Source organism: Sinocyclocheilus rhinocerous, unplaced genomic scaffold (assembly GCF_001515625.1).
Source record: "Sinocyclocheilus rhinocerous isolate Xijiao unplaced genomic scaffold, SAMN03320098_v1.1 scaffold2145, whole genome shotgun sequence".
In the NCBI taxonomy this organism is placed as follows: Eukaryota; Metazoa; Chordata; class Actinopteri; order Cypriniformes; family Cyprinidae; genus Sinocyclocheilus; species Sinocyclocheilus rhinocerous.
Window position 1 is genome coordinate 290357 of NW_015670983.1, and position 12415 is coordinate 302771.

The window sequence follows — 12415 nt, forward strand, 5'->3', positions numbered from 1 at the left end:
TGACTCTGATTGATTTCTATGATGCCACGTTCACATCGTGTAATGTGCTCAACATGACCAGGACACTGGACTGACCAATCAGAAGACAGAACTGGAACTGTAGGTTTCATAAACTTGATTTTCCAGTGATAACTGTGTAATATAAAACAACTTCTGCATGCGGAGCCGTGATTATGCTAATATGTCATTCGACATAAATCGACATGTGACATTTCAATAATGCACTTGTGCTAATGGATGGGACGTAAAATTAGAAGATACGGCGAGAAGAGGGTGGAAGCAAATGGATTTCTTTATTTTGGTAAAAGGTAAGCGACATCACTTACACCCCTGCCCTGAAGAACAGAGAGTGAGAGAGAGAGACAGTGAATATAGATGGGCTCCGGTGAACGGGTCTCCTCCAGGCCAGCTATTAAAGACAAGAGCCAATCAGCATTTCATCAGGCTGTCCTCTTTATCTCTCTATCATCTTTTCTTTCTCTCTTCTCCATCTTCCCTTCACTGACTCTCTGTCTCTCTATTTCACTCCTGCTGCATTCGTCTTCTGAATCTGCTGCAGTAAAAGCGCTCGGAGAGCTTCGGTTCAGAACTGTTACGGGCCGCCATTATTAAAGTCAACAAGAAACATTGTTTAGCTGGTTAGAAAGGTACGGTTAGTGCCTGCTATTATATTTAGATACTAATTATGATACTGTTATATAAGGTGGAAAATTATAAAATTATTAATGATTATTTTTTATAAATTATTGTGTTATAATAAATATGAAAATAAATAAATAATACACTTTATACAAAATATAAATAATATTTACTTAACTACTATTATACTATAATGAACAAATATTAAAATAAACAAATAAATTTACATATAATTTACATATAAAAAATATAAATTTTAGTTTTTTTTTAATAAATATTAATACATTTTATATGAGAAATACTATAAACAATAAATATATACAATATATATCCACTACTTGACTACTATTACTATAATAAATATTTAAAAATAAATATATAGTTTATATATAATATCACATTTATGCAATTTATAATTATATATTCTGTGATCAATACTATATATATATACAGTATATTATTTTATAGTATCATAAATATTAAACATATACAGTAGCTCTCTGATGTCGTGTCACTAGCAAAGCTTTTTGAGAACTTGTGTTTTCTTGTGGTCATCAGTGAATGTAAAGAGACAGATCTTCTGTGTATCTTGACATCTTAGAGCGCATGCGCTCACACACACACACACACACACACACATACACACACACACACACACACTTGAGTCGTGCCCTAAAGCAAGTCTGACAGCGGCGGCCCTTCTCACTCACACCTCAGCCTCCGGGGCCAGCCACATTATGAAACAATTACCCTGTTAATTGACACTTAATTAATCTAAAGTCAATTTAACCTTGACAGCGTAACCTTGAGATCCACGTCCATGGCAGACATGACAGACAGAGAGAGAGAGAGTGAAAGAGAGAGGGAGGATGAAGATCTGGCTGCTCAGCTCTTCACGTGTGGGTGTGTGTTTATCACAGTGTGTTGGTGTTTTGCTGAGTTGATCATTTAGATAATTATCACCTGACTGTCACCTCACTGCATCACTCACTGCAGACACTCGCCCCTCATCTGCATCTGTGTGTGTGCGTGAGTGTGTGTTTTTACTGAGGTAAGCATTACTAGTACTAGAACTCGTACTGATCAAACCTCTAACACTTAGTCTTAAAGTTCAGAAAATCAGACACTAAATGGTGGACTCTTTCCATGCCACATAGGAATAAAATACCTAGCAACCCAATATGAACCACTCAGAACATTATTGCAACCCCTTAGCAACCACTCAGAACACCATAGCAACCACAATGCCCTCATAACCTCGTAGCAAACCCTTCTCAACTACTCAGAACACCCTAACAACCCCTAAGCTACCACCCAAAACACCCTAGCAACCCCTTTAGCAACCACTAAGAACACTCTGACAACCCCTAAGCAACCACCCAAAACAGCCTAGCTACCCCATAGCAACCAACTCAAACACCGTAGCAACCCCATTGTAACCACCAAAAACACCATAGCAACCACCCAAATCACCCTAGTAACCCCATAGCAACCACCCAAAACACCATAGCAACCACAAAGCCCTAGTAACCTCATAGCAACCCCCTTTCAACTACTCAGAACACCCTTACACCCCCTAAGCAACCACCCAAAATACTCTAGCTACCCCATAGCAACCACCCCAAACACCCTAGCTACCTCATAGCAACCACTCAGAGCACCCTAGCAACCACAAAGCCCTAGTAACCTCATAGTAACCCCTTTTCAACTACTCGGAACACCCTAGCAACCCCTAAGCAACCACCCAAAACACTCTAGCTACCTCATAGCAACCACTCAGAGCACCCTAGCAACCAAAAAGCCCTAGTAACCTCATAGTAACCCCTTTTCAACTACTCGGAACACCCTAGCAACCCCTAAGCAAACACCCAAGCAACCACTAAGAACATCCTACCAACCGCACAGATTTCTTTATTTTGGTAAAAGGTAAGCGACATCACTTAGACCCCTGCCCTGAAGAACAGAGAGAGAGAGAGAGAGAGAGAGTGAATATAGATGGGCTCCGGTGAGCGGGTCTCCTCCAGGCCAGCTATTAAAGACAAGAGCCAATCAGCATTTCATCAGGCTGTCCTCTTTATCTCTCTATCATCTTTTCTTTCTCTCTTCTCCATCTTCCCTTCACTGACTCTCTGTCTCTCTATTTCACTCCTGCTGCATTTGTCTTCTGAATCTGCTGCCGTAAAAGGGCCACCATCATTAAAGTCAACAAGAAACACTGTTCACGACCAACAGCTCAAGGTTTAGCTGGTTAGAATGGTCCAGTTAGTGCTACTATTATATTTAGATACTAATTTTGATACTAATATATATATATATATACCTAGCAACCCAATATGAACCACTCAGAACATTATTGCAACCCCTTAGCAACCACTCAGAACACCATAGCAACCACAATGCCCTCATAACCTCGTAGCAAACCCTTCTCAACTACTCAGAACACCCTAACAACCCCTAAGCTACCACCCAAAACACCCTAGCAACCCCTTTAGCAACCACTAAGAACACTCTGACAACCCCTAAGCAACCACCCAAAACAGCCTAGCTACCCCATAGCAACCAACTCAAACACCGTAGCAACCCCATTGTAACCACCAAAAACACCATAGCAACCACCCAAATCACCCTAGTAACCCCATAGCAACCACCCAAAACACCATAGCAACCACAAAGCCCTAGTAACCTCATAGCAACCCCCTTTCAACTACTCAGAACACCCTTACACCCCCTAAGCAACCACCCAAAATACTCTAGCTACCCCATAGCAACCACCCCAAACACCCTAGCTACCTCATAGCAACCACTCAGAGCACCCTAGCAACCACAAAGCCCTAGTAACCTCATAGTAACCCCTTTTCAACTACTCGGAACACCCTAGCAACCCCTAAGCAACCACCCAAAACACTCTAGCTACCTCATAGCAACCACTCAGAGCACCCTAGCAACCAAAAAGCCCTAGTAACCTCATAGTAACCCCTTTTCAACTACTCGGAACACCCTAGCAACCCCTAAGCAACCACCCAAAACACTCTAGCTACCTCATAGCAACCACTCAGAGCACCCTAGCAACCAAAAAGCCCTAGTAACCTCATAGTAACCCCTTTTCAACTACTCGGAACACCCTAGCAACCCCTAAGCAACCACCCAAAACACTCTAGCTACCTCATAGCAACCACTCAGAGCACCCTAGCAACCAAAAAGCCCTAGTAACCTCATAGTAACCCCTTTTCAACTACTCGGAACACCCTAGCAACCCCTAAGCAAACACCCAAGCAACCACTAAGAACATCCTACCAACCGCACAGCAGCTTGATCTGTACAGGTAAACACACCCTTGCGTTTTTTAGCACTGTCAGTGATGTGAAATGGACAAACTCATCCGTTTTCATCTCTTCATCATTATTTATCTGTCTCTCATTATCTGTACAGAAACGACTTGCTGCAGTGAGTTTATAAAGACAAAACTCAACTCAACACGCTTCATCTTCATGTGGAGGAACAAAATAATGATGCTGAATGACATGATGTTATAGAAACTCAGTTCAGTCTCCTGATCTCTAATGCCGAATCTTTAAACTCCGTTCTCAAAACTCACATGAATGCTGATCTTTCTGCATTTCTGCTTTTTTAAACACATATTTGCTTGCTAACACTCGCTCTGTCTTTCTTACACTTACACAAAACACCAGCCGTGAGGAAAGGTGCGGGAAAGAATTGTGGGTAAATTTGTCTCTTGTTTGTTGCCATGACGAGACAAAGCTCTGCCTTCACGCCCAGCTGAATCTGTGTGATTAAAGAGACGACAAGCAAAACCATCTGCCTGTTACACTCATCCGTCATCACACTCATTCTCCATCAGCAGCCCCTCCATCACTCATTCTTTCACTCTGACACACACACACTCACACACATGAACGTCTCAAACCCGGCTGGAGGTTTTAGGGAAAGATCAAATGGAATGAGTGATTTGGAAGCGTCACTGAAACACTGAGGGTTTGTGTGTTTTACAGGTATGAAACACTCCCGACGCACGAAATACACAAGTTTGATTTCATGCATTGTGAAATGTGTCAGAACACGATTCAGAACAAGTGCACACTGCATCACGTCAGAATTACCTTGATAATGTGATTGTTAATATATGTACTGTACATGTTCATCAAACTCATTACCAGGTGGAAAACTCTCAAACTTTAGAATGTCATGTGACATTAGTAAGGAGGCACTGATAATAAATCAGTCAATGCCAATAATTACTATGATTCTGACATGAGATGAACACAGTATCACATGCACTTCAAGAGGAACCAGGAATATCGTGATTATGAGTTCTTGAGCAAACAAATTAAGTATTAACAAGTGAGGAAACCCAGTATTCTGGATGATGCAGTTCAGCAACTCCATAACGACCATACAGATCACCCTAGCAACCCCATAGCAATCACTCAGAACACAGAACAATATTTACAAGTGGGAAACTCGGAATTCTAGATGATACATGTGTTGCAACAAGTGAGGATGATACAGAGCAACAATACAAAGCACCATAGCAACTACTCAAAACACACTAGCAACCACTCTGAACACAGAAAAATATTTACAAGTGGGAATTCAAGATGACACATAATTTGCAACAAGGGGGGGACTCTTATCGCGCCAGAAAGGGGGAAAAAAACACCCTAGCAACCCCACAGAAAACCCCTGTAACCCCATAGATACCACTCAAAACACCTTAGCAACCCCATAGAACACAGAACAATATTTAACAAGTGACAATCTTGGAAAGTCTAGATGATACACAAGTTGTGATGAGGGGGACTCTTTTCATGCCAGAAAGGAGAAAACACCTAGCAACCACTAGAGCACTCTAGCAACCCAATAGCAACTACATAGAACACAGAACAATATTTACAAGTGGGAAACTCGGAATTCTAGAAGATACGCTAAGTTGCAGTAAGGGGGAACTTTTGTCATGCCAGACAGGAGAAAACACCTAGCAACTCCATAGCAACCAAACAGAACACCCTGGCAACCCCATAGCAACCACTCAGAACATAGAATAATATTTACAAGTGGGAAACTCGGAATTCTAGAAGATACACAAGTTGCAATGAGGGGGACTCTTTTCACGCCAGACAGGACAAAACACCCTAGCAACCCCCATAGCAACCACTCTGAAAACACTTGCAACCCCATAGCAAGAACACAGAACAATATTTACAAGTGAGAAACTGAGCTTATAGACGATGAGTGTAAAGTTAATTGCTATGCAAACTTTCATGCTTTGCTTTACTCAGATGTTGTTTAGTGGACAATATTAGAATTTAGTTTTGTTTAGGTTTCTTCCATGTTTTGTTTCTGACTTGTCTCATGCTTGAGATGTCGCAATAATGAACGCCTGTATGATTTTCCCAGATGCACTTGAAGGCAGCGCAAGTGTAAACATTTCTACGGTCAGCTTTCTCTTGCAGCACAAATACTGTCAGCAAGAAAACCTCTATTGCCCCCTTGAGTTCTGAAGTGTGTTACCAGCACAGAAAAGCAAGTTAAGTGCATGTTAAGATCTGACAGCACCTGGAGAACTGAGATCATCTGATCTGATCTCAAGCTGAACCTCCATCGGGACGCTCCAGAGGAAAAGAGTCAGATGGATAAATAATGGCAGTGCTAGAGTTCACACATGGCGTCAGCCGAATGCACAGAAGCATCATCCGAGACCTGAAACAGAAGAGCTGAAAGAGCTTATGCTGGAGGAGCATCTCTCTCTAGTGGTCTAACACAGCTAGTTTTTTCTCCTGGACTCTATTATCGGGCCTATCATGTGAAAAACGCAGTCAGCAGTGATGCAGCGCGGCGCTGAGAGATGCAGGAGGGCCCGCGCTCATCCCTCATCCTGCAATTCCTCCGTCTCTCCTCATGCACCCCATCTGGGCCTGAATATTGATTAAGCGTAAAGAGAGATTGAATCTCTCGGTCGGCGGTCGGGCCCCTGAGGGCCTCCACTACAAAGAGTCATGACTTTAACACTCTGACCGTTGTCCCTTCAGCTCCACTGCACTAGTATACTTAGTTTAGTGCTCTTACTAACCTTGACTGCAGTCGGTTAGTGTTCTTACTGTGACGGTATTGTGCTATAAATAAATTTCAAAGATTTGACGTCACTAACCTGGTAAACTTCAGCGAATCCAGTGATCAGTTCTTCCTCGAGATCTTGATTTGTTCTTGTTCAGAGACACACAGCTTGGGGTTGGAACGTAGGGTGGGATAAAACACCTAGCAACCACTCAGAACACCCTAGCAACTCCATAGCAACCCCACAGCAATCATTTAGAACAATATTTACAAGTGGGAAACTTAGAAGATACGCAAGTTGCAAGTTGAGGGGGAACTATTTTCATGCTAGAAAGGAGAAAACACCTAGCAACCCCATAGCAACCACTTAGAACACCTTAGCAACCACCCAGAACACAGACCAATATTTACAAGTGGGAATCTGAGAATTCTAGAAGATATGCAAGTTGCAGTGAGGGGGAAACTCTTGTCATGCCAAACCAGTGAAAACCCCTAGCAACTACTCGAAACACCCTAGCAACCATTCAGAACACCCTAGCAACCCCATAGTAACCACTCAGAAAACAGAACAATATTTACAAGTAGGAAACTCAGAATTCTAGAAGATACATATGTTGCAGTAAGAGGGACTCTTTTTATGCCACACAGGATAAATAACCTAGCAACTCCATAGCAACCATGCAGAACACCCTAGCAACTCCATAGCAACCATGCAGAACACCCTAGCAACTCCATAGCAACCAAGCAGAACACCCTAGCAACCCTATAGCAACCACTCAGAACAATATTTACAAGTGGGGAAACTCTGAATTCTTGATGATACTTCGTCAATCTTTAGTCTAGTAAAGTCCAGCCTCCAACGTTACCTGCCAAACAGTAAAGAAATGATTTATAACGCCTGACTGTGTGTGTGTGCAGGTTTAGACGACTTCATCAGGAGGAAGGTCTCTGCAAAAAAACACTTGCTGCCTTGATTTATGAGATGATATTTTTCATCCTCCTCTTATTCTGATGACTGGACAGTGTAAAAGCAAACGCTCTCAAGCGCACAGATAGTCAAGGTAAGAACCGCGCTGAATACTCACACATCCAGACCCTGAAGTGCCATGATGAGCTACAACTGGACAGAGACACTCATATTAACACAAACACACACACACATTCACACCAACAAACAGAGTCAGATGAAGAGCCAGAGTCTCATTTAAGAGAAACGTAGAATCAAAGCATACAAGAGCATGAACACAAACACTTCTAGCTGCATGAGCTTGATTTCACGTGCTGTTGTGTCCGTCAGGGATCCAAACTCATCAGAAAAAGACAACAAGCACGCAAACACCCTGAAGGAAGTTCAGGGGCGTTTAAAGAAAAAAAAAGTGGATTTACAGTTGATTTCATGAGGATATAGGGAAACTCACCATAGACTCTGTACAGTTATTTGCTCAAATAAATAAAGTTGAAAAAGCTCTATTCACTTCAGTTGACTTGTCTCAGGTCACATTCACATTGTTATTACCACACAATGATAATAATAATAAAATAATTATTATTAGTCAGGTCAAGCTAGCTCTTTTCAAAATACACATTTCAAAGCAGCTTTACAGAAAATCGTGTTGTTAATGTTTATAATATCTTAAAATCTTCATGCGTTAGAGTCATATTTAGCAGATTGTAACTGGGCGATAAAATAGTTACATTTTGCTACAATATAAACAATCATGAAGTTGAGATTTGCTATAGTATTAATCGCTTTACGCGAGCGTAATGTATGTATGCGGATAAAGTTGGATATGCTTACATATCAGAATATTGAATATATTCACTAAATTATAATGCATAATTAAATTAAATATATTACTATATTAATAATACTATTGTACTGCAAAAAAAAAAGAAGACCTTTTATTTGCAGAAAGCTGATTTATAAATGATTCTCACTACAAATTTGGGAAGATGGTTGGTGCATGTTGCATTTTCAAATGCCACACTTTTTGCTTTTTTAAACTTATTTTGCATTCAAAATGGCCATTTTTGCCAAAAGCTTGTTCTGTGAAATCAACACAATTAATAACACGACTGTTGTGTTCTCAGCATTAGACATTAAACATCTTCTATGGTCAGTTTTCTCCTTCAGCTCAACTACTGTCAGGATTTGTTTAATTAGTTTAGTTAGTTAATCTAATGGTCTGTAAACGATCACCCTTTGCACTGAGGTTTGAATGTGTCAAAGTAACACAAAAACTCAAGTGTGTGAAGCAGACCAGTGTGTTTCTGACCAGAGAGAAAGATCTCGGCATCTGAAACTGAATCCTGGAGGTTTGACGGGCCGAATGAAATTCTGTGACCTTAAATACAGACAGATACAAGACGCCTCACAACACTGACACAAAATAAAGATCAGCTCAGCATGGTGGATGTGGAGAGTGTGTTGATGTGTTGAGGAGTGTGTGAGACTCTCTCTCACACACACACACACACTCATTGTAATTCGTGAATTCTATTAGTGCGGCCCTGCAGTGAGCCTGTGCTTAGAGAATAAATAATGCTAATGACGATGATTGCTCACGCTGTCACACACACTCTCACTGGCGTCCCCAGGGGCCACGGGCCCCCAACATGCACAGGTGTGTGTGTGTTTGGGAGTCTGACACTCTAATTGCTCTCAACCCTGGCACACTGATTCTCAACAGCTTCTGCATCGAGCAGTGAAATAACACAACATTACTAATTATTTACTGAACAAAGAAGTTTAAAAAGTAACATGAAAAACCATCAGGCTTGACTGAACAAGTGACCTTTGACATCAAGAACAAAAGATGGAGAGTTTCTCCCCTCTTCAAAGGTTCAGTGTGAGAAACGATTGTGACTGAACCCTCAAACGTACGGATCCCTGTCCCATCTTACACCTTGTATCTGCACCTTTTAAGGTTAGATAAGACTCAGACAAGTGCTCGTCTTCCTCTCAGTCGACTGTACACTCGATTACTTTGTTTAATTACGTAGCGCAGTAATAGCTTAAATAATCCTGGAGCATCACAGCATGTGTTTGTCATCTGCACTCAGTGTCTTCACACTCAGCACACTGATTCTCAACAGCTTCTGCATCGAGCAGTGAAATAACACAACATTACTAATTATTTACTGAACAAAGAAGTTTAAAAAGTAACATGAAAAACCATCCTTTGACATCAAGAACAAAAGATGGAGAGTTTCTCCCCTCTTCAAAGGTTCAGTGTGAGAAACGATTGTGACTGAACCCTCAAACGTACGGATCCCTGTCCCATCTTACACCTTGTATCTGCACCTTTTAAGGTTAGATAAGACTCAGATGTGTACTTTTGAGGGTCTGCCACAGTCACAAGCTGATTTACCCTTAACAAGACTTTTCTGCACGTTTTCTGAAAGAATTGATAGTTGCAAAATTGACTTTCAAGACTATGCTTGATTTTTTTTTTGTATTGATTTTTCACACACACACAAAACTTTGGGGTCGATAAGATTTTTTTTTCTAATTTATATTCAGCAAGGACGCAACAAATTGATCAAAAGAGACATTTAAGTGACAAAGTAAAGACATTATTAATGTTCCAAAAGATTTCTATCTGAAATAAATGCTGTTTTTTGAACTTTCCATTCATCTGTGAATCCTGAAAAATAAAATGCATCACAGTTTCCACAAAAATATTGTGCAGCACAATTTATAAATTGTATATTTATATTTATAAACAGATATCCACATAGAAAACATATGTTTTAAACTGTAATAATATTTCACTGTTTTACTGTATTTCTGATCAAATGCATGCACAGTGTCTTCACACTCAGCACACTGATTCTCAACAGCTTCTGCATCGAGCAGTGAAATAACACAACATTACTAATTATTTACTGAACAAAGAAGTTTAAAAAGTAACATGAAAAACCATCAGGCTTGACTGAACAAGTGACCTTTGACATCAAGAACAAAAGATGGAGAGTTTCTCCCCTCTTCAAAGGTTCAGTGTGAGAAACAATTGTGACTGAACCCTCAAACGTACGCATCCCTGTCCCATCTTACACCTTGTATCTGCACCTTTTAAGGTTAGATAAGACTCAGATGTGTACTTTTGAGGGTCTGCCACAGTCACAAGCTGATTTACCCTTAACAAGACTTTTCTGCACGTTTTCTGAAAGAATTGATAGTTGCAAAATTGACTTTCAAGACTATGCTTGAAACAAAGACAGAAACAGACGCACTCTGTGCAGCGATAACGCGACGGCCTCGAAGACATGGACATTCTCTCATTTCCGGCCCTAATGTTATAATGCATTTGCGCGTCTTTGAGAAGCGAAAGCCAGGAAAGAAAGAAAGCAAGCAAGCAAGCAGTGACCGTAATGGCGCAGATGAGAGACTGAAACAATGTGTCCAATCAATATCAGCTCGATCGGGCTCGCGTCCACTGAAACACACTCTTAATCCATTACTTTTTAACCACATTTGCAGCATTTCTCAAAGTCTAAAGGTGGAGATGGATGAGTCGACTTGTGAAGTGTAATGTGATTTGGAGCATCAAAGGACAGAAGAGCTCTGAATGCAATCAGGAGGCTGATTGCTATAAAAATCTTACCCATCATGCACTGGGGTACATTTGTGTTACACAAATAAGATGAAATACAGGGTTTTGAGTCAATAAATACACAGCCGGAGGACAGGAGAAGGCTTTTAACCCATTAGAAGCACGTTTTGTGCTAAATATTTTAAGTTAGACCTGCAGTTTGTTATTTGTGTGCCTCTAGCATCAGCAAATGCAAAAATAATTGTTTTCAAACAGGTTTCCCATCAGTCAAACAAATCTGACCACGTTTTTCAATGGTTGTGGCCTTAAATTGGTTTTAATCAGTGTTGGGGAAAGTTACTTTTAAAAATAATGCATTACACAATATTGCATTACTCCATAAAAAAGTAACTAATCACATTACTTTTTATGTAAAGTAATGCATTACATTACTTTTGTGCTACTTTTTGTCACCTGGGCTGGGCTTGCTTATCTGTTTTTTAATAACAAAAAACACAGAAGTTATATTTTTGGCAACTGTAAGGGCCCTTTCACACCAAAAGTGAAATGAATGAGCCTCAGGCTGAAGGAAGAGCCTCTTTCTCTGCACTTACTCCTAATTTCTCTCAACATGGGGACAGGAGAGCTCAGTCAATACATGAGAAAACAAAGTAGCTGGTCTTATTTGAAAAAGTAACTCAGATATTTCATTGTAAATTTAAAAGTAATGCGTTACTTTACTAGTTACTTGAAAAAGTAATCTGATTACATAACTTGCGTTACTCCCATCCTTCACAAGCTCTTTATATGAAATCAAGCTTGCAAATAAAGCATAATGATGGTTTTGAGCACAAATCCTCATACCGCTGAACATTAGCAGTGAATCAGTGCAGATACAGGTGGAGATTCACTGAGATCTCTGCACTGCATGATGGGAGATGTTACTGTCAGAATCCAAACAAAAGACAGTGTTAAAGTATTGATGCAGAGAGAGAGAGAGAGAGCAGAGGTCAGACTGGAGAAACGAGGGGCATTACTGACATCTGCTGGCAGACGAGTGCAACGCTGCGGCAAGCAAGTATCATTTGGTCAGTACTTGTCTTTTGAATATCTAGGGATTGTGTTGAAAGGTGCTCCACGCATTCTGTTTATTATTATTTACAGGCCTC